This window comes from Camelus ferus, chromosome 29 (genome assembly GCF_009834535.1).
Source record: "Camelus ferus isolate YT-003-E chromosome 29, BCGSAC_Cfer_1.0, whole genome shotgun sequence".
NCBI lineage: Eukaryota > Metazoa > Chordata > Mammalia > Artiodactyla > Camelidae > Camelus > Camelus ferus.
In genome coordinates this window covers 13,745,555-13,770,519 of record NC_045724.1, presented here as the reverse complement: position 1 = coordinate 13,770,519, position 24,965 = coordinate 13,745,555, and the positions used below count along the sequence as shown (strand labels likewise).

General features: G+C 36.8%; 1 protein-coding gene across 12 annotated transcripts in view; it reads right to left on the bottom strand.

Annotated features, from left to right (window-relative positions):
* The window catches only part of NCOA2 (nuclear receptor coactivator 2), a 227,396-nt gene that overhangs the window by 147,450 nt on the left and 54,981 nt on the right, over positions 1–24,965 (bottom strand). The window lies entirely within an intron of this gene.

The following is a 24,965-nucleotide window of genomic DNA, read 5'->3' as shown; positions in this document are numbered from 1 at the left end:
TTCTGGTAGCTGCTCGTCTAGTCACTAGCACTAAAGGCGGAACAAAAGTAGAGGCGGCCCTAGGCACCCATTTCCACACCACACTCACTCCTAGGGCTAGCCCAGCACCCAGCACGCAGTCATACAGTACGCAGTAAATGTTTCCAGAATGAATGAATGAATAAACTCACAAACTGATCTTAGCCTGCTGCGAGTTACAGTTTGCCTATATGGAATAGGGAAGCTTGAAATTATTGAAATAAACATCTATGTCATAACTGTTTAAGGAAACGTTCAAAAGTGAACAATTTGTCTCAAAAAAAGGTCCTGGGTAAGATGATGTAAAAATTATGCTATCTATGACAATTTGCAAAAGTAAGTGTGGGAAAAGATGAGGAAGAACTGAACATTTCCAATAATGAGGGCAACTGCTCACCACGTGTCTTCTGGGTGTGTATCTCTGAGAGCAAAAAGCTTGATTTGAAGGACCCTGTCGTATTTTCTCTGATCCACACAAGAAACAATTCCACTGCACCAAAGAAGTTTCCAAGATGCACAGTGAGGAATATGAATACAAAAAATATGTGCTTATAGTATTTATGTTTACCACTCTTGTGTATATTATAGACTCAAGAAAAACTGTTTGACTGCTAGTGGTAGTAGTATGTCTTTATTTTAAATATTATATACTACTAAATTCAATCAGCTTCAAGGAATGTTTTTATAACTGAGTTACTGTTTTTTTCCTTCAGGTGACAATAATCAGTAATAATTCACACTTTGATTCATTATCAAACTTAAAATAGTATTAAGTCTCTTAAGAGTCCTTTACTCTTTAGAATAATAAATAGAACCTAACAGTAGAAAAAAGCTCATTTTCCTAGGACACTAGAAAAACCTGATTTCATAATCTGAGAGGTCTAAAGGGGAAAGAAACGGGAAAAAAAATGCATTTTGATTTTTACCACAACTTTATCAGTCTGGAGATCATCATCAAATGTAATGAAATGTAGCTAGAGTATTAGGCAGAGATGATTCACGAAAAACAAAAGGAAATCTGTATGCAAATAAGAAGTTATCACAGTAAATAAAATGAATGGATTCTCCTCAAGTGGCAGTCCGTGAGCAGAGTGCAATAAACTGTTATGTAATGGGAGCCATCAATCCTTCCCACACTGCTGGGGTAAAGGTACTCATTGTGCCAGCCAAATTAAGCCCATTCTGATTCCATACCAACAACTAATCTGCTCAAGGACATCACACTCGGCAACAGTTAAGAGCTAAAACTAGTGACATTAGTAGGAATGATGATATTAAACAATTACTGCTTGATCTATACCATTTGGAAAGTTTTTTTAAATTAATGTGCTAATATAATATGAGAGGAAATTGTTAATGAATCTAAGCTAAAGACAGACGTATAAGGACATGAAGACAGAAGATGTGAATAATTTCCATGGTATAGTGTAATATCTTGGTGTAACATTTTAAACAAGAATTAAGTAAAATACTTACAGAATTACAAAATGTTTTAGAAGTCACTAAGGGAAGATAATGGCTATTTAAAGCAATAGTACGGGCAATGATAACCCTATAACAAATCAATATCCCACTACTCTTTTTTTGTTTTATTTTTTATTGAAGCGTAGTTGATTTAGAATGTTAGTTTCAGGTGTACAACAGAGCAGTTCAGTGCCACTGCTCTTCTACCAGTCCTGATAATTTTCATGAGGCTGCTTCAGGAGTTTCAAGGGAAGGAGGAGGAAATGTCTTTCCTTCTGTCATTCTGCCAGGCCCAGGGCAGAGTGACAGAAGGAAAGGCAGGAACCTTGCAAGAAAAGGCAAAGGGATATATGTTATCCTTTTCTCTCTGACCACCACTACTGTTGCCACTATATAAACTAAAAATATAAACCTCCTCTCCACAAAGGAATAGGTCACTATGAGTAGGCCAGGCTGCACAGAGCAGCGGAAAGAAGCTAGGGTTAAGAGAGGTTTCAAAAACCAGCCTTATCGTGTAAATATTATTAAATCCCTAGCAGCCGCTTAGTGACTATTGTGGACTCAGCTATAAAATCAGGATACCACCGTCCTCTCTGCAGTACCTTGGAAGTATTAAATGAGATAGTAACAGAAAGCACCTGGTACATAGTAGGTATTATACACAATTATGCCAAGTATGATGCTGGGAAATGCTGCTAGCTGTGACAGGTAACCCAATCAATCCCCAAGCAGAACTGATTCTCCCCCAGATGTCTTAATAGCTTTATCTATCTGCACATTACCGCCCAGAGGGACTGATGGAAAATTTCTGAACAGGGGGCTAACTTTAAGATTACATCAAAAGTTGAAACATAGTACCTGATTTCAAAATCTTACTATAAAGTTACAATAAAACAGTGGGTTATTGGCATAGGGATAAACAACAGAAGAAAACAGAGTCCAAAACCAGGCCCATGCAGTTATATCAATTCATATTCAACCAAGGTGGCAAGGTAATTCAATGAGGAAAGGGCAGTCTTTTCAACAAGTGGTACCAAAGACTGGTTATACATATGGAGGGGGGAAAGAACCTTAGCCTTTACCTTGCACTATGTACACAACTTGACTCAAAATGATAAGATCATAGATCTAAAATTAAGAACTGAAACTACAAACCTTGTAGAAGAAAGCACTTGGAGAAAATTACTGTGGATTAGGCAAAAAAAATTTTTTTAGATATGACACCTAATGTATAAAAGAAAAAAGACTTAAAAAGAAGGTAAAAAGAAAAAAAAAGATAAACTGAAATACTTTAAAATTAAAGCTTCTGCTCTTCAAAAGACATAATTTAAAACATGAAAACAAAAGCCACAGGTTGAAAGAAAATATTGGCAAAATAATTATCTAATAAAGTACATATATAAAGAGCAAAGTAATTGTCTAATAGAGGACGGCTATAGAATATCTAAAGGACTCTTTTTACAATCATAAATCAAACAATTCAACTTTTTTAAATGAGTGAACTATCTGAAGACATTTTATATCCATCCTGGGGAATCTACACAGAAAAGTACTGAACGCCATTAGTCATCAGGAAAATGGAAGTTGAAACCAACATGAAATACCACAGCCTATCCAGCCAAGTATCTAAAGTGTGGACAAGGACGTAGAGAAACTAGAACCCTCGCATCGCGTCCCTTGCTGGTGGGAAAGCACGATGGTACAGCCGTTTTGGGAACGGCTGGGAAGTTTCTCATCATATAACCCAACGCTTTCACACCAAAGTGTGTCTTCATTTCTCTTGAAGACGGACGACCATACACAGAGTTATACGTGAATGGACCTAGCAGTTAGCTCAGGACAGCCAAAACCTGGAAACAGTTCAAAAGTTTATCAGTTGGCAAGTGGAGTTTTCAGAATGTGGTACAGTCAGACAATGTAATATCACCCAACAATAAAAAAGGGATGGATCACTGACATATTCAACAGCACGAACGAACTTCAAAGGCACTGTACTAAATGAAAGAATCCAAACATAAAGACAGAATATTGTATGACTCCGTTTATCTGAAATTTCTAGAAAAAGTAAAACTACAGAGGCAGAAAACAGATCAGTGGTATACCTGGGTCAGGGAATGCAAGTGCGGACTGACCAAAAATGGACATGATGGGGCTGACAGAATTGTTCTAAAACTGGATTGCAGTGACGCTAAAGAAAAATGAGTAAGAAATATGAGACAACATTGTAAACCAACTATACTTGAATAAAAAAAAATATATAAAATGAAAAAAGAAACGAGACACAAAACTGTATAAATTTACTAAAACTCTTCTTTTAACACACTGAAAATGGATGTTTTATGGTAAGCAAATTATACCTCAATTTTTTTAAAGCTAAAAAAATTTTAAATGATTTTTTTTAAAAGGTACCCCTGTGCCCCTGCTCTCCCTTCCCATGTGATAGCTAAGGTTACAGTGTGAGAAAAGGGACCCAAGGATTAAAAGTAGTTCTAGGAGCAAAAGGTGAGGTGAACATTTTCCAAGCAGAGCATCAGCAAGCAGAAGCAACACATCATTACTTTGAGGCAAAAATTTTTTTAAAAAATCAGTACTAAGCCTACATCACACATAAAAAGATTACCAGCCACATTAAAGCTATAGATTGATGATTTTTCTAAAGGCAGGGGAGGGTTAGGAGGAGATATGCTCCATATTTTGTTTTATTGGTTTTTTAAATTATTTTTTAAATGAATAGTTAGGAACAGAGCCAGAGGAAGCAAGTAAGCTGGGAAGAAAATGAAGTGGCAGCTGTGACACTAGCTAAAAGAGCACTCTGTGACTACCAGTGAGGGAGGGGCCACATTTTGCTCTTTTGTTTTAACACCCCCCCACCACCAACAACAACCAGCATTCACTGAATGTGAATTCTGTGCGAGCCCTGGGCAGCGGGTTTTATACATGTTACCTAATTTAATCTTCCTAACAACTCTATGAGGCAGGCACTGCAACTATCACCACTATTTTGGAGATTCAGAAACTTCACTGAGAAGCGAAGCACTTCGTTCAAGGCCACAGAGCTGATGTGCCAGCAAAGCCTGAATTCAAACCCAGAGTCTGATGGCTGAGTCCAAGCATGCTCTGAGCCAGTAGGCTGCTACGGAAGTTTTGACAATGCTATCATTTTTGCCAGCTTGATTTGAAAAAGACTGTAAAATATGTGACCAGCTTGGAAACTGCTTTCTTGAGTTTCGGGCATGGTACAAACAGGAGCAGAGTATCCCCGACGTCACCCTCCCCAGCTGACATTGCTAATAAATCCTGATGTCACTGTTTCCTGACTCAAAGGGAGCCTCCCAACCTTCTCAAAGTTGCCACCAATTAAAGGAATCCATCAGCCAATACATCAGTGTTAGTATGTGAATGAAAATACATGTCACAACTGTAACAACTACCTTGATTTTTGATGGAGAGCAGCGTACATGGCACATGTTGTTGGCACAAGATGACTAACCAGAGGGAGCCGCACAACCGCCACACTTCATGTCCCAACAGAGGTCCTATTACTGGTCTTGTTACTTAGCCAGCACCAGTCCAGTCATCAAGCCAGTCAGACAGGTTGATAGAAATGCAGAGAACATACGGGGAAAGGAAGGAAACTCTAGAAGTGCTACTCAGAGTATTTCTCAACATTTCTAGCCCAGCACATCTGAACAGACACCCACCAGAACACATGGACCCATAACGCATGATTAATATAGCAATTAACTTTTCCACTTTTTGCTTAAAAGCACAAAAACTCCCAAACAACTGAACCTAAAATGCACCTTTAACTTAGAATGTTTCAAATCATATCACAGCAAGAGGAAAGTCATACTTTCAAGACTTAACTTTAAGAACTACTCCAGATTATTGAACAGGACATTGTATTTTTCTTTGATACATATTACATATTTTACATAATATAAAAATGCCCTAAAATATACTTTTCATATTTTAATAAAATATTAAAATCCCAAAGTTGCTGCATTGCAAAAGTCTTAATAATGTGTACTCCATATGCAAGGAAAAATTACTTCCCAGTTATTAAGTTAACAGTGCTAAAAATAAGATCTAGACTACAGAAGAATAATTTATAAGCTAACTGATTAATTTGCATGTATACTTCAGACAAGCTCATGTTTTCTTTCTTCGTTTAAAGGGTTCTACCTCCAGTGAAGACATTAACCCCCAACTCTTTAACAAGCAATTTTCATTTTCTAAAGTCTTTTTCAAGAGGTCAGTGGTATCCTATCAAGACCCCCTTAAAATAATATTTAGCTCTTAAAACTTATGTATAAACATTAATTAATTAACCTTCTAATTATTCTTCCAACTATTCTTTCTGCCTATCATAGATATAGCTAACTTAACTCACTCAGAGAAACCTTCAGTTTTCTAAAACTGGTGCTTAAATTTAATTGAAAGTCAATCTTAAGGTGTTCTTTTGTTATTTTAATTCAAATAAATAAAATGCTTCAAAAAGTACAATTAATCATAAGTTAAATAAGAAGAGATTAAAGCCGATTAAAAAATGGGCAGAGGACCTAAACAGACATTTTTCCAAAGACATACAGATGGCTAACAGGTACATAAAAAGATGCTCAACATCACTAACCATCAGAGAAATGCAAATCAAAACCACAATGAGGTATCACCTCATACCTGTCAGAATTTCTATCATCAAAAAGACCACAAATAAATGTTGGCAAAGATGAAAAGAAAAGGGAACCCTTGTACACTGTTGCTGGGAATGTAAACTGGAAAACAGTATAAAAGTTCCTCCAAAAAAACTAAAAATAGAACTACCATATGACCCAGCAATTCCACTCGAGTATATATCTGGGGGGGGGACCCAAAAACACAAATTAAAAGAGCTATGAGCTCATTGAACCAGTGTTCAAGCAGCATTATTTAAAACTGCCAAGATATGGAAACAACTTAAGTGTCCACCAACAGATGACTGGATAAAGATGTAGTGTATATATACAATGGAATACTACTCAGTCATAAGAAAGAATGCAATTTTGCCAGTTGTAGCAACATAGATGGACTTGGAGGGTATAGATGGACTTGGTAAAGTAAGTCAGACAGAGGAAGACAAACACTATATGCAACTATCATAAAACAGTAACTGCCAAAGAGTAATATTCTTGCACAGAGACAGACCTAGAAGAAAAATTAATCTCATATGTAGTTGAATGTACATGGCTCAAATTTGAGAGAGGAGTAAAGATGCTAAATTTGGAGTCACTAACCTGAAAATAGTATTTAAATCCAAAGAACTGGTTAAGATATCTTAGGGAGAAGAGATAACAGAGAGCTGGGAGCTGGAATTAAACCCAAAGGAACTCCTACTTTAAAAAATTATGTAGAAAAGGAACTAGCCAAAGAGAATGAGAAGAAATTACCTAAGAGACAGGAGGAAGACAAGCAAAGACAAGTACTATAGAATCTGAGACGGAGAGTTCCACGGAGAGGGGAGACACCATTCAATGCTCAGTAGTGAAAATTACACAGTTTCTACTTGATTTGGCAAGCAGAAATTGCTCATGACCTTCCTCAGAAGAGTTTCACTGACTGGAGAAAAGTTAAGGTGTTGACAAATGAATACAAAATAAGGATCTGAAGACAGCACATGCAAATGATCACCATCATGATTACCTTATCTCAACTTTATCTTCTTCTGTAGACTGGGAGCTTCTGGAGGGCAAGGGTAAGGTTTTATCTACCTTTGACTAAGAAGACAATATGCTGTTGGACTAAATATTTTTAAATAACACTCCTACAAAAGTCCTGGAGCTTTAATTAGGGTGCTCAGCCCCCAAATTCATACAATAATAGTCTTTAATAGAATTAGAGGAGAGCAAAGAAACAGTTAAGTTATTGAGCAGAACTTAATCTTTCTTAAACAGAAACAAAAGACTCAGGGATGACCCCTACCAAGACTAGAACATGCCAACCGGACAACCAATCAGAAATTAAAGGCAGGCCCCCAAAAAACTAGGAGTAGAATTTTAACTGCTTTTGGTCCCAGTAATGTAAATAATTTTGCCCTTAATGTTCCCATTTATTCTCCTTGAAATGAAAACAGGCTTACTGTATACACTAGAATAATAGAGGATTTCCACAAATTATCAATTTATTTCTTATAATAAACCATCAAGAGGAAATGTCTATCTTTCTTAATAAAATAAAATATATACCCTGCAAATATTAACAACTGAGAGAAAAAATCTACTTAGAAAGAATAAGGCTGTGAACCCCTCTCTGAAACCCACTCTAATTAATGCTGTAGTGACTACTCTGGCTGATAGAAAATGAGCCTAGAAGCCTCTCCTCATATCCCCGAGTACAAGGCAGACAAGCCTGTATAATTACCTCAAGACTCTGGGTAACAAAAGGAGGTGAATCAAAAGTCACATTAAAACTATATGATCTGTCGACATAGGATGGGGTAGTCTGTAAGCCCCGATACCTAGCAGTACCCTCAAAACCTAGTATCACAGGGACTGGCACAGACCTTCTGTCCACCAAAGCTCTCCTTTTGAGTTTCTCTTTCCTCCCTGAGGACCAGCCTCTTCCCCAAATGACTGGCCCTGCCAATTCTCGCCCCCTACAGGGAAGCCGCAGCTTTCAACAGGGTATAACCACACTAAGATAGTCATCATCTCAACATAATACAGGGAACATTCTTTAAATTTGAAAAAAAAAGAAAGAAAGAAAGCCTACACTCAATATGAAAGAAGGTAGGAGAATGTCTTCTTAAAAAGGAAGATATTATAAAATACCCAGTGGATAGCCAAGAAGAGGTAACACAATTTTTCTAAAGTCAAAGATATTAAACCCTCGTCCACCTGACTCCAGGCCCCACGTTCCTACCACTCTGACTGCTGGCTAGGGCAGCTCTGATCCGCTAAAAACAAAAAAATATAGCAAGCACCAAAACAATGGTGTTTTCCTTCCAAGTTGAAAATGGCTCACATGTGTGGATAATATTTGTTCACAGTTGTAGTTTTATATCACAGGTAAGTTTTCTTCCCCTTTGGGTAAAATTACAATTTTATGTGATATAATTAAGTGTAGCAACATTTTATAGAGTTCTAGAAAGAATAGAATATGGTATTCCAAAAATGAGCGCTGGACTACTAGGAGAAAATCACTGCAACTTACTAAGCGGAAAATGGAGAGCTTCACCTTGGAGTTCCGTTAGTACCTACCTAGTCCAATTTGCGCGCGCTCTCTCTCTCTCTCTCTCTCTCTTTATGTGACTTCACTGAGTCAAATCATGGGTCCAACTGTGACTCAAAAGAATTATTACCAAAAAAGATACTTCATCATAAACTGGATTCATTGTGTGAACCTATAGTTTCTCATTTTGTTAAAAAACTGAAAATGCAATTTTTCATTTTACTGTGTCTAGGTTTTGACAAAAACATGGAGGAACGCTGGAGAAAACTGGATCCTGTGGCAACAGCACCATTTTGCATCAAAATTTAGGTCTGGAAGAATCCTGGAAATAATCTATTGTAACTACTCCAAGATGGAAGACTGAGGCTCAAAGAGATTAGTACCTCTCCTGACAATGACAGGAATTCCTCTCACCAACGGAGTTTCTGTGAACCCAGAAACAAATATTATCCTAGAAAAGCTGGCCTTGCCATCATGTCTTAACTGTGTGCTATGGAAATCATCAAATGCATGTCTACCTTCCCACCACAGAAGGGCACCAAGCACACTGAAAGGTATGAGAGGCTTGTAACTTAGTTGTGAATCTAGACTTTAAGGTTAAAATACCTAACAACACAAAACACAAACAAAACTTGAAAGATCTGCAAATGATTGGTCTAAGTGCAAAACATACAGAACAACAAGGAGAGCCACCTTGTGTTGTTATGTATCAGGTGTCAGTTACTCTGATACAAATTTCACAAGCATTGCTTTTAATATTTTCCATAAACAGGCACCTATCAATTCTATTTTGCAGATAAGGAAAGTGCAAGTCAGAGAAGTTAAGTGATTTCCTCGAGGAAAAGCAAGAGGAAGAACCACATGTGGAATTGAGGTCTTTCTGAATCAAGACTTCCACCCTAGCCCTGCTGTCTCTACCCCTGCTCCTCCTGCCAGGCTCCACTCCTCCACACCCTCTAGCCCACCCACCTCCTTATTCTCCCCAGAAGAAAAGAGCTGGTATCAAGAAGATGCTTTCTAACAACAAGCTACTACAAAAACAGCCCCAAGCATCAATTCACCCAATGAATTCACCCAATACAACCCAACAAATTGCCCTAAAATGTTCCACTAACAAGATTATTCAATTACTGGCTTGTTGTGCTTCTCTCAGCAAAGAAAATGGAAAAAGTGCTACAATACTGTAGGATCAAGACAGAGGTGAAGGCAAAAATTTAAAGGCTGTGACAAAATGGGGACTTAATCTGACATGAGGAATTGCATTTAAAAAGAAAATAAAACAAGTCTAAACCCTAAGTGGGGAGACAGCTAGGAAAACCACCTATTGGAGCTGAATTTTTTCTCAAGACCAAGAACGTATATAAATGTCCAGGAAATGCCCATAAAATTTTCTAATATCGTATTTTCATTCCGATGACAATCTAAAATTATTTAACACAGGGATATCACCAGTTACATATATAGCTGATTGCCTCCTTCCATTTAATTTCAGTCCTTGGATTTGTGTTTATGATTGGATTAGGGACTAGTATTATTTTACTGTCTTTGATATCAAATCTTAAGGAACAAAGTTTTCAATAAATTCAAGGAAAGAAAAAAAAAAATGGGGGAGATGAGAAGCATCGCCACACCACTAATTGTAGTATATGCTGAACTCGATGGAACGTGAGCCCCGCAGTTGTAAATAGCATGTCTGTCACAGCCACAAAACACTGCATGGTGCTGATAAGTTAAATCTCATTGATTTGGTAGTTTTATTTATATTTAGTTAGTAAATCTGATTTTGTTTTATACGTTCTCCCTCTCTCTCTCTCTCTCCCTCCCTCCCCCCAGGCAGTCACCTTCAGCACTGAGAAGTAGATATTTTGCTGACCATCCTAGAATAAACCACAGCCTAAAAAGGTTAATCACAATGATGACAAATAATACATTAAGAACAGAACTGTGGAAGACTAATGATGGCAATGAACTCTTTGATACTCCTCCCATTGAAAAATGAAGTTTAACTGCCCTTCCCTTGAAACTGGAGTGGCTTTAATGATTGACTGGACCGAAAGGTGGCAGAAGTGATATTCTGGGGCTTTGGAGCCTTGAATCTCCAGCCTGAAACCCTTTGTCTTACAATCTGAAAGCCACTGTACTGTAAGTAAACCAAACCTCACCATGTGAAGAGGCCATATAAAAAAGAGATGCCCAGCCAGCTCCATGCTGTGCTAGCCCATAACAGTTTCTCATCATCCCAGCTGAGACTCCAGACATCGTGGAGCAGACACAAGCCATCCCTGCTATGCCCTGTCCAAATTCCTAATCCACAGAATGATGAGAAAATAATAAATTATCATTTTAAGTAACAGATAACCAGAATAAAAACTAATCCCTTTTTAATAAATACTAATAATGACTTTAAAGCAAAAATTAAAATGTCTCAGGCAGACTAGCTGTAAATCAGAACGACATCAGACACAAAAGAGGATTATGATGCATAAAGATAAATATAAATCTATTCATTCACTTACCCAGTAAATATTTATAATACCAGGATCTGTAAACAAGGATATACACAGGCTCTGGAGATGATTGGAAAAAAAAAAAAAAAAAGCCCAGACTTCAAGGAACTTAGAAAGTATTATGTATCTAGTGTCTCCCTGCATATTTTTTATTGTTCTGCACAAAAAAACAACATAATGAACAATTCAGATCAAATCAAAATGCAGACGGATCTCATAAAGTGACCCTGGGTTTGAGTTCCTCTGTGAAAAGGAAACGAAGATGGAATCCAAACCCCACAAAAGGTCGTTTATAGTATCTAAACATGCTTAACTGTAGCACAATCGAATGCTGGGGTTCTCATTTTAGACTATAAATTCAAGGCATGCGTAACTAATCCTTTTTATTTTTTCTTCATAAAGTATCAGGTTAAAGAAACTTTTAAAGATATGATTACAAATAGGCCGAGCAGACCTTTGCTGCTTTAGTGCAGTCAAGGTCTGGGCACCCAGAACAGGCCAAGCAAGTAAGGTCAGCAGCGAGCTGCTGTTTTAACAAGATTTATTTCTGTCTAGGTGTGTGACAGTTTAAACAAACACACTTACTATTCCAGTGACTAAAATAATTTTAACTGCTTCTTTTATTAAAGCATAGACAATTTAACCTTTCATAATATTATTCTCAGGATTCTAAAGTTATTCACACTTTTCCTATTTGCAGTGTTTCTCTATTCAAATTTCACATGAAGTCAAAAAGAACACAAATACAGAAAATTTTTCTCTCAGGCATTTTTAAATACAGGAAAACGTTTGATCTCACACTGTAAAAGAATAAAATGGTAAATAAGTATGCTCATGGCCTCTTGGGCAAGAGACCACACACACAGTATGTCTCAAAATCACCAGCACCTAGTACAAGGCCTCTGCACAAAGTACTCGGCAAATGTGTGTTGACTGATAACACGTTTATTTCTTACTTATTTTTCAAGTGTGGCCAATAAAAATAAGCAGTGCTATTTTCTGTCTTAGTAAGTACTTGAGGCAAAGAAAAAAGGATAACATTTTCAAAAGCAGTCACCGAGAAATGTATCTTCTCATTCTTTTTCTCCAAAACATTGGGGGGGAGGGAATTAACAAATTCTCCATGCTTTAAATGCCAAAACAGTAAATAAAGATCAGTAGCAATAAAACAGGAACCCAAATTATAAACGGCCTTGGTTTATCTTTGCTCTCATAATTTCAGTTTTAGCACATTACATGGTAATTTGTCAGAATTTTTTTAAAACATGACACAGAAGAAAAAAAATTCTCATTACTAAAAAGAAACTCATCAATATTTTATCTAAAATATATTATGAAAGTCAAAACAGAGTCCTGAACAAGAACATAATTAGGAACTTAAAAATGATAATACTAACATTGCATTTTAAAAAGCAACAGTATCTGGGAGGAAGATATACAAGAGTATCTGACAACAGGTAGTTGGTTGTCCCCACTTCCAGACTGGTCTGAGGCCAGCACAGCATTGGAGCGCGGGTCAGGGGACCTGGCTGTCTGGTCTCCGGGTAAGACCCAAGGCCAGTCACTTATCTCTAGGTCTCAGTTTCCTCAATGACAAAAAGAGAGAGTGGCACAATTATCTGCTTCAACTCTAAAAAAGTCTACCCACCTCAAATATAGAGCCATTAGTCCAAATAAATAAAGCTTTAAAACACTTGCATCTTCCACTTGCTGAGGCACAATTATTTCCCTAATCTTACAGATAATCTACAGATAGATTCTTTTCCTCTTATTTTATCTTTACGATGATTCTGGGAGGAAATACAGACTGAGTCTGTAATTATTATGTGCCTTAAGCAAATGTCAAGAGGGAGCCTCAGTGAGGTTATGTGATTTGATTAAAGTCATTCAGCCAAAAAAGACTAGAAATCAGATCGACTGGCTCCTGGCTCAGTGCTCAAATTTCCAGAAAAGCCACTTTTAAATCCATGAGAATGAAAAAATAAATTATATACTAGTAAAGAAGGAAAAAATAACATGGTGTTATTTTTAAACGGCAACACTGCTTCTTTAAATCACAATGTCATATGTCTTAAATTCCTTAAGATGATACAATTTTAGGCCTTTATATTTCAAAATATTTTCAGGGTTCCTGGAATAAGAAAATCCCAGTAGCTTAAACATGTAATAAAAAATATCACCATGTATCAGTCTCATAAATTGATGTATATTCCTTGACAAAAGGGTGTCTGTAATAAAACAAGTTTTGGAATATTTGTAGATTTAACAACACACAGAAGCATTTTAGCTTATGTAGTAGCATTTTACAAAGTTGTTGATCAATATACATTTCAGAATTTTAAAAAAACAGTAACTGACATTCTAACGCATGTTTGTTCCGATGAACCCCTCCTGGAAAATACTTCCGTAAATTTAAGAAACATATCCATTTGCTAAATAAAACACAAAATTACTACAGCTTTTCCTTACTTCCCAAGCACACATATTTTCTGGGGAAAAAATGAAGTATCTTAAAACTTGTTACATTTAATGTGACAGTGTTTCTTTTTATTTTTCCTGAAAAGTTGCTAGTCTAATATTATATTTAGAATCAAGAGCAACTCCGAATAGAGAACTATGCCAAAAAATCTTCTCATAATCTTAAAATACACTCTCAGTGACACAAATAACATCATATTAACAGGTTTCCTCCAACTGTCACACTAAATCAAACACCCGGAACTGATACTAAGGAATATGAGAGGAGACCTCACTTCAGATGGAAGTGTATTCGCAAAGACAGATAATGGGGGTTGGGGGTGTCCATTAGAGAAATAACATTTGAATCAATGTTAAACTATTATAGGGATTTGTGCCAAAAATAGAGAGCAAGCAATTACGGGTAAGGATGAGCCAAATTACCTTCCCATTAAGCCCAGTTAACCTACCAGCAACGTGGAAGTAACTCTAAGCATAGGTTTTGCCCTATTTATAAAACAGTAAACTCTCAGGCAAAAGTTAATTAGCTCATCTCAATTTATCTTATGCTCATGATTTTATAACACTAACTGATTTTATTTAATTCCCAAAGGGATCAGGCTCTTTTAACCCTTCCTCCAGATAATTATGAGTTCCCTAATACAAATTAACCAAGCACATCTTTTTTTACTTCCATCTAATGTTTAGTTAGCAAGTCCAAAAATACTTTCAAATGCTTCTGAAAATGTAAAGCAGCTTAGAAACTTGAGCTGTTTTTAGTAATGGCATTTTAAAAGTGGTATAACTTACCACTCCAAGCAAAGAGGTATGACTTGTCACTGGTAATAGTGTGACATGGGACAGTGAAAAGAGCTATTTTGAGAAAATAAGAGATGGGTTCTGGTCTCAAACCTCATCCTTCCCCTCACGTGTACGAAATGTAATGCTTATGTAATTCACAAATCAAATTTCGGTTTAAAAATGAAAGAAATTATAGCAGAATAAGTTATGTATCATTTTTAAAGGTACATGGAAAAACTATTTTTAGAAATAGAAGCCGTCAATGTTGCCTAGAAGATTTTAGATATTTCAGTTCTCCCTAATCCTTAAAGAGACACAGGTTTCTCTACTCCCCCCTCTCTTATATCCATTTTAAGAATTTAGAAAGTAATTCTGTTCAGCAGGCCATAAACAGTTCTCAGATACGGGGTAAATTTCAAAAGCCACTTCCTTGTCCACAAATACATGAACAAGTCATGTTTTAAAATAAAGCACAGAATACCACAAAAAGACACAGAAAGGCATCACAGTATATAGTATGTTCACCAACCTACAGTTATCCTATTTCTGGCTATGAAATAACAGTCACCTTTGTGCAAATGACTTTAGCCTTCAAGTGCTAGGTTAAGGATTAATACACATCTAAAACCACTTCAGAAATAATAATAAATAGCATTTTTTGGAAGGCCACATTAAAAAGATGAAAGTACCCAAACTCCATGGCCGAACAAGCCTGTGAGAGAAAGAACTAAGCCAGTCTGCACTCTGCAGGTCGCCAACTGGAACAAAAACGCATAAGCATTTACTCACCTTCAGTTCATCTCAAGGAAAACACTAGCAAGTGAGGGTCCTGAAATGCTCTTTAAATATGGAACCAAGCAACCTTTATTTCCTAAATGTAAAATATAATTTTAAAAAAGTAAGTCTAATGGAAAAAGATCGACATCTGAACCTATTTTTCATCACTCGTTGAGCTTCTTTTTTGAAAACACTGGAATTGTAGTGTTACAGGTGTGACGAAGACCACTGTCTGCCACAGCTGCCTTCTAACTTTGAGGAGCAGCCGTTTCCCATGGGTGTGCCTCCTCAGGCCGACGACAGAAACGCGGCTCTGGTCTGTAATCAGTGCTCTCCAGAGGACGTTTCCTTCTTCAAGTCAACAGCCCTCTTACCTAAGAGGAGGGCAGAGATGATAAACCCTGTGGACTGACGCTACTCACTCCTAGTTGTTGGAGCCTTTCCGTCCAACTGAATGCCCTCAATGTCCAACAAGTTCAGTAAGAGACAGCAGGGGAGAAAAGCAGTGGAGTGCTAAAGAAGACAGGGCCTGGTGCCTCACTTCTTGAGTACATATCTTACAGAAATCAGATTATATAATACTGGCTATAAAGCACTGATCATCTAGCTTGTTGATAATACGAAAGTCCTTCCACCTGGAATTTTTTTCCCACTTTTATGTTGGCTATTTCTTTGGGCATTCAACACCACCAAGGAAAAGAAAGGGTTGAGAAAACGAGGTCAAATTCCAATCTATGAATTTCATTCCCAGCAAAAGCACTTAAAAAACAAAACAAATAGAATAACCTCTTAGAGACTTAAAATACAGTAAAACACTAAAAGTAGTTGTGTAAGGATGGTGCCATTTGTGGGTAAATTCTTTAATGTCCACACCTTCTAAATTATAACCATATTTAAACCAAAATAGTGAAAGAATTGCTGAGAGTGTAAGTTAAACTAATGATTTCAAATATTTTCAGTATCCTGAGTTTATTTTTTGTAAGACAAAGGGGAAGCTGCCGATGCAGCTTGACAATGTAAACAAATACAAAAATATCTCCTAATTATTCCCTTCTTCACTGTCTATGTGAAGGAAGGGAAAGGAATAAAGGAAATGAAAGCCATGAGTTCACACTCACAAACCAAAACCACAAGAAAAATAATCTAAAACCAGACTATAGGAGGCACGAGAAAAGCAAGATTGTACACAAGAAGTGATTTTGCAACACTAATAGGGTAAAACCCACATTCCTGCCACAAGCCTCGTGCTTTCAAACAGGCCACACAGCTGGCGGTCTTGAAAGCATTCCAGATAGGAACCAAGATAGTAAGAAAAATCAGTAGGTCTCAGGACTGAACAGAGCCCTCATCTGATTCTGATGAAACACTGCCCTGCTGGGGTCTAGTATGATGGGAGCCAGAAACCCAGTTAAACAGATGATTATAACTTACACAGAAAAATCCAAAAGAAACATTCCTTTGAATGTGGGCCTCTTTAGTTAATAATGAACTGTCCGAAGTATTGAAAAAATGCTTTCTAGAGAGTCACCCATGTGACGCATAATATGGGGGAATGCTTCAAAGATCCTCTAGAGGTACGCTTGGGGCAAAATCTGCGCTGGGTAAACTAGGTGGTGTGACGACTGAAGGTCCAGCTTCCTCTGGAAGTCAAAGCACCATGTGGTTGAAAAGAAGGACTTACTGGATTTGGAGACTGAACCTGGTTTACAAGCTCAAGGGCTGTTTAATGAGCTGTTTTAAAGGGACCACGTTTTCACCAAGCCCTGGGAGTGTCCCCTATGAAACTACCTTGACCAGCTCCAAGAAGACCGATATCTTCCTACACAACTCCCAAATGCTTTATCTCAGCTGCCACAGAACTCTCTAAAGCAGCACTCTGGTTTTGTTTTCAGAATATTCAAGAAATTACTCATCCAAGAGATCTGAGTGGACACCTAAGAGCTGGCTGTGCCACACGGCTGTCCTTCACCAAACAGGAAGTAAAACAGCATTCTTTCCTATGAGGCTTGACATTTTCTATTGTTACCAGGAATACTTTTCTGTTTTTTTAAGCTAGAATATATTTTGTAAATAAGCTTCTTAAATAATGTTTTCCTCTAAGTTAAAAAATACAGCTTTGAGAAGAAGATAAAATGAACAAGTGAATAAATCTATCCACAAACTGCCAGTAATTTCATTTCATCACATCACCTAAATATAGTCCTAAGAAAACGGTCACGTTTTCCATTAAATACACGTACACTGATACCAGTTCTGTTCTTACTGACATCTGCTTCTTTCAACAAAGTCATGTCTCTAGATCTTAGTCAAGACTATTAATATGAGTTGATTCCTATTATAAAGATTTAGTGATACTTAAGATAAACAGTAGTGATTATAATACAAATGGACTAGATAATGTTGAGTTTCCTTTACACTTAGGAAGCAATATTCATTCCAAGTACAAAAAACTGTTTATTTCCATAAGCAAGATACCAATTACTGTGTGATAATAAACAATACTGTCAGAGCAATATGAGCACTTACGGGTATTATTTAAAATGTTAGATCCAATATTTGAATTTAAATAAAGTTTTTCCTCTAGTATCTTCTGAGGATATCATGACTGAGAGATATTAAACCATAGTAAAATTTGTGTAAGTTTTGGAAACCAACAGACCATAGTTCAAATACTGACTTCTGCCATTTATTGTATATATGATCCTAAGTTAATTAACCTCTCTTTGCCTTAGTTTCTTCATCTGTAAAATGGGAATAATATACACCATCCTGCATTTTTAAAAGTTTAAATAAGAAAACACATGTAACGCACATATGGAAGGGTTTGGTCCACAGTAGGTGCTGGATAATTATAGTAATTACTATAATCATTACAGAAGTTGCAGAGACCAACCAACTAATTCCTATTAATAGCCGCAAAAAGTGAAGTGTTCAGGACCCTCAGAAATATTTCAAAGAATTTGTTTTAAAGATGTTTTTAGACTTGAACTCCTAGGTTCCACAAGTGCAGATAACATCCCCGTCATCAGGCTGTGCCATAAGGCTCTTTCATTAGGTACTTTCTTGATGTTAGTGAGAGGCAAGCTGGTATCCCATCATTACATGAAACCCTACGACTGCCAAATACTGAGTCAGATTTAACTAATACGTAAACTACTCACACTATGCTAAACACTCTGGGAGGCTGCATCAAATTTTTCAACAGCTAGTCAGTGAGTATTTATTGAGTCCACTGCGTATACAGTTGTGTGCTGCCAACTTGGCACACACATCAGTGATTAACATAATCCCTGCCCTCAAAGAGTTTACCATCTACAGGAAACAAACAAAAGAGAAATTAATGAAAAATATAGGAAAATACACTATTATACTGAACAATTGGTTAAAGATGGTTATACAGAGTGACTGGTGGATAACTGATGTTAATGAGAAAAGCTGCTTTGAGTTGGTCAGCTTTGTTATGTTTTAAAAACAGGAGAGAATATAATGGATGACTAATAGATGAGAAGCAGTTATAAATATAAAATTACAATTTGGACACTGAATGTAGCAACAGTAAGAAAGCATATCAAAGTAGGATAAAACCTAAGTAATTACCACAATGAAAAGCAAAATCATCTGGGGTAGAAAAAGAATAAAATTAGCCAGCTTTGAAAACATTACTGATGAGAGTGATAGCCTAATCTGGAAATTTAATAAAATTTAAAAATAAGTATTTGATACATTCATTCCTTTGCTCATTATTCAACCTAGGGAGAAAAATCTTTGCCTAGAGAAACTTAAATTTATTACCAGGACCAAGTTTCTGTAAAACTATGGGTATATCAAACTGCTGATTATATGGTTATAATATTGCCTAACTCAATATTGCCTACCAAGTTATCTTTCTGTCATTCTGTGTGAGTCTGTGGGTGGAATGTTCAGATTTTCTAGGGAAAAAAACTTCAAAACAAACCCCAAAAAGGGCAAAATTATAAAGAATAATATGGGTATGTACACACAAAGGTTCAGATATTACATGGAAAGTTAATGGTGTTCCCAGGACAATCCTGATCTTCAGTGCGGACGAGCAACTTTCCGTGAGCAGTTCAGGGTCCCACTTCCCAGGCCTAGACCCTCATAGTGAGGGTCTATGACTGGTCCTAAACACCACCCTACTTAGCTCTGCAACTCTTTTTTCTCCCCCTCTCTGAATCTGTCTTAAAAAATAAAGCACTCCACTTTTTCAAGATTGACATGCATATGCTGAAGATACATATTCTTTGGACAAAAAAGACCAAGTAAGCTAGTGATTACCACACTTCACATTCTCTGTTTTCTCCATCTTATCAATATGTATGTTACCTAACTCCAAAAGGATATGCTGAGGTCGATTTTGTCAATCTGCATCCAAAATCTAGTGCAAACTTTCATTTGCTTATTCCCTATGAACTTACCAAGCACCAGGTGCTAGAGGGTATTAACATTATCCTTACCCTTAAGAGATGTACTTTACAGATCAACAATCTCTGTAAGAAAATTAAAACCTTTTCTTACTCAACCCAAGAAGATTCTGCTATCCCTGGAATTTGTTAGAGATGTGAGAACAGGTCCTGTTTCCAAACTTAACCTCATATCCGGAGCAGCTCTTTCAAATCATGTCTGTTCTACCTGTCTCCCTTGAATGAAGCTACTATTCACTCTGTTCTTTTTAGATTTTCCTCTCTAAGATAATAAACAAATGTTCATTCTGGAAAACAGAGAGCAGTAGAAAACCGAGAGAAATTAAGTTCACTACCGCCCCACATACTGCTGAAGTACCTTTTATTACTAGTTTAAAAGTTAAGCTATTATTTTCATTTAGTTTATCTCTTTCACGTGCTTTTTTTAATCTGTATCTTTACACATGATTAAATATAACTCTATATAACAACTTTCCGCTCTGCTGTTTTTCCCTTACTGTAATTGTTATAACATCATTTACTTAACCATTTCTTCCCCGTTTAACAGCACTGTTTCCATTGTTTCCCTGTTTAGAAACTGTATGATGGGAATCTCTGCACATAAATTTCATCTGGATACACAGCTATTTCCTTAGAACAGAGGTATCAGGAGTGGCATTCCTATGTCAAAAGATATGACTGATGGTAAAGCTCCTGATATATGGAGCCAGTGATTTTCAGAAAATACCAATTCATACCACAAACTAGTAGTTCATGAAAATGCTCTTTAATCACAAACTCATTAACAAAGGGCAGACTCTCTTTCATTCATTCCTTCACTTTACTAAATTGATAGGTAAGAAACAACATCTTACTGCAGTTTTTGCTTGTATTTTTTATTTAAGAATATAATCTATTTTTCATAGAGGCTAAAATGAGACTTGGATTTCTCCTAGGATCTTCAACATGGGTGGCCCAGTAACTTGGTCTGGTCTTTCTGGCCAGAGCTTAGTCACCGCCACTTCATCATCTCCTAAATGGCGGCCATTACCACCAGCATCCTTAGCAGCAGACTGCTCTCCCCAGGACACGCCTACACCCCAGTGGCAGACAGCTCAAATGGAGCCACCAGAAAACCAGCCTGGACTAGTCTTTACTCCCCCATAACTAGCGAGACAAGCCAAAAACACTGGAATAAGATTTTGTAGATTTCCTCAGAAACTCCCACTATTCTTAATACTTTTCTCAACCCTTCCTAGCGCCCACGGCATGGTTGAGCGCAGTACCACTTCCAAGAAGCCTAGTACTTACAACACAAACTGTGAGCCTGTGCATATTATGTATGTAAAGTACACAGGTTCTTACTCTTAGTAATTAAGTTACTACCGGATACGTACATATCAACCTGTGCCTGTATGTGTATAAAGTACACATGCTTTTATCCCTATTACCTAAGTTTTCCCACATATATGTGAAAAGATAAAGGCATTTTACTGCTACTTGTTCAAAATAGTGATGGCAATAAAAATACAAATAAAGTCATGGAAGACTGACCTTCCACTACAGAGAAGTGGGTGGGGGAGAGTTCAAGTGTTGTGATTCTAGGATGATAAAGAGAACTAAAGTCATCTGTAACATGGAAGGTTCAGGTGAGGAAAACTGGCATTAAGTTTTTCATTTCTTATGTTACTTACATACGATGAATCATAAAGATTGTTGGTCATAGCCTTTGTGATCTAATAGTGAAGATTTTAAACCCAAAAGCTAATCAGGTGTCATTCTCTGTTATGCAGATTTACTGCTAAACACACTGGAGGCTGTAAGGTATTTCCCCAACAGCCAGGATCTTCCACACGCACAAAGGTGGAGTAAGAGAGGTGACCAAGTATTTAGTCTTCAATGGTTTTAAACTTTGAAATAAACTTTTTGGTGGTAGTCTATAAACTCAACTGACTTACAAAAGGCAGGAATGGCCTTCCAAAAATAAAAGGCCTCAGCTACCTTACTGTGATTCTAATAAATAACTCATTTACTAGGTTTCTCTAGAGACGGCACTCTTGCATAGGACAATCAGTAACTCAGTCCTGTCCTGAGAGCTCTTTTCCAGCAACTAATCCACTTCATCGCCTTTGCTTAAGCTTTCCTTGCCTCACTTCAGACTTTTCCACTCCTACTTCAAGATTACAGCCTTGAAGTTTGCTCAAGGAGAGCAACACATTCCGCTTTGTGTCATCTCTTACAGCACAAGCGCACATGAGCCGTCTCCAGATGAACAGCAACCTTGCCGTCTGCTCATTCACATGTTGAATATTATACCTGAAATCAACTGAGTAAAGTATGCCTGGTAAAAGAATACTCAACAGAAAGCAAGACTGCAGTATGTCTCCTCTCCTCATGAATCTAAACCTACATTTACCCTGAAATTCTTAGAAGAGCCATTCAAATATTGCCCAAAAGATACTTCAAAGCTTAACTACCAAACTGCCTTACCTGACTGTATTCCACAGATAACTGATTTGTAAAATTCTTCAACCCATTCTCTATTATAACAATAATTTAAAAAAATAATGGCATCCATCACAACACTGACTGACAAAGTTAATTCAGTTAAAAGCCAACCAGTTAAACAGAGCAGCAGTACAATCTGGCAATATGACTGTGTTCACGACTAACCAGAACACTCCAGCTAAAGCAAACCCACTAAACTACAGAAAGAAATCCATGTGAATTTCCAAAGTCATTTTTGATCTTACTAGAGAAAGCAATCATACAGTAGATAATACGACTAAACACTGATGTATTAAAAGAGTTTAAAGAACAGAATAAGATAGATAGGTAGGTAGGTAGGTAGGTAGGTAGGTAGGTAGGTAGGTAGATAGATAGGTAGGGGTTTAAAGCTGCATTACCTACCAAGTGCTTCCAACAATTCCCAGTGCTTCGGGAGATAGCATTTTAATGAACTAAGTACATGTATTCCGTAGGCTCAACCCACATTTCCTGATTTCTGTGACAAAGATTGTCATTAACCTACCAAGATCACCAGGAATGCTGTACCAGTGTGGCCACACTTAAGTAAACCTTTCATCTACTTGAGCAAAACAAAAACATTGTGAAACTGGTATGGCAGGTCATACGACTTAGCACTATTATACATCAGTTTCAGATGAGACCGCCTGACTAATCCGCGTACCTGAGACTCATACAGGAAAGGCAAACACGTGTAACCTGCACAAACTGGGAAAAACAAGAACTAGTCAATTCAAGTAATTTTTAGCAAAATAACCTTATTATGTAAACCATCCAGTGAGTACAGTTCTAGATGAAGTCTGATAGATTACATGTAATTGCTATATCTTGATGCAAAAAAAGACCTCGAGTTTCTAGTTATAAAGGTCCTCACTGAGTTATTCTACAAGACAATTTGTAAGTTTGTGACACACAAGTCTTCTCTGTAGACATCATTTGTAAACTTGAGTCCTCCAATAAAGATATTTACCATCTTAAATTCCTTTAAAATTTCCCTTACATAAAACTCTAAATGAAACAAGTGGTTTCTAGAATACTTCACCTACTTATTATAGGAAAAACTTTTTTAGTATCAGTGACTAAACAAGCAATCAAGATTTGCTTATAAAGACAAGGCTGGTGTGGGGGGAACCTCAGTGATATTCAAGACCAGGCACACAACTACTAATCTTTATATACAAGAAAGAATATACATTTCATGTAAAACATCTTTTCCATTTTAAAAATAACTTTTAATTTGCATTACTGGTATCAGACTAGATACCACCAGAATAAATAAAATTTAAAAGGGGAAAAGATTAATAGGACCAACAATACCACCATATGATGAGGGTGGGGAGCAACCAGAAACCCCATACATTGCTGATGGGAATGAAAACCTGTATGATTACTTGAAAAACTGATCGGCAGTACCTACTACAGCTTGACATATATTATTCCCAAGACCCAGGATTTCAATCTTGGGTATATACCCAAGAGGAGTGAACATAAAACATGTATAAAACTAAAAACATGCAAAAGAATGCCTCGTAGCAGCTTTGTTCTTAATAGTCAAAAATGGAAATGACCCAGATGTCCACCAACAAGATGAATACAACATTTTAACATAATCACACAGTGAAACACTATACAGTCATGAAAAAGAAGAAATAAACACTATGCCACAACATGGATGAACCTCACAGATGTAATGCTGGGGAAGAAAAACCTGATACCAGAGAATACACTCTATATGATTCAACTTTTATAAATTTCAAGAACTGGTATAACTAATAAAAGGGGACTCGAGATCTGTGGGGACGGAGATCAGAACAGTGGTCATTGTAGGGCGAATATTGTTGAGAGAAGGCACACAAGAGCCTCCTGGGGTGCTGGAAATATTTACTGAATTGACCTGGGTAGTATTCACAAAGGTGTATACATATTCACACATATATAAAAACTCACTTGAGTCATACTCCATCTTACCACTTTCTGGCTTCCTGACCTTTATAAGTTATTTAATCCCTCTAAACCTAACTTTTCCTCTATACGATGGGGATAATACCTTTGACACAGGGTGGATATTAAGATTAAAACCATTCAAAAAATGGTAGTAACTATTATCACCTGTTTTTTTATTTGCATCAAAAGAGGAATATGGTGAAAGGATTTATGAATGCCAATAGCAAAAAGAAAGAACCTACAGTCATGGAAAAAATCAGACACAAGTTTTTAAACTTTGGACAAGTCTGAAGCCACACAGTATAGAACCAAAAAGCTGAACACAGCTTAACAAAAATTAATATGCAGTCACAAGAAAAGGATAAATTACTGTTTATGTAATCTTAGAAGGTGTGAAGACATATAATAACAGGAAAAGTTTCCAGTTGACGTGGTTAAATAAAATAAAAGCAATTCTAACACCTAAGGGTTGGTTATCTTCAGTTACCTGGAAAAGGCAGTTATGCAAAGTGAACAGATAAGAAATTAATCATTTCTTATTAATTTTAAGTAATTTTCTCTCCTAAATAAAAACTGTCAGTTTGATTTAAAGCCTCTCATACTCCCTTTTACTTAAGAACAGTCAGCAGAGAAGATGTTCTAACACTAAGGAGGTGTTTATTTAATCCCAAATTGCTCATAATAGCATAGCTTTTAATTATAAAATGCAAATGCCATGTTTAAATTACAACTATAGCAAAGGTGTTACAGTTTTAACATTATTTTCTGGATTTTTTTCTTATAATAATGGTCAAAAGTAAAATTATTATTTCTTATAAATTTTATGTTTCTGCACAGAGAGCTT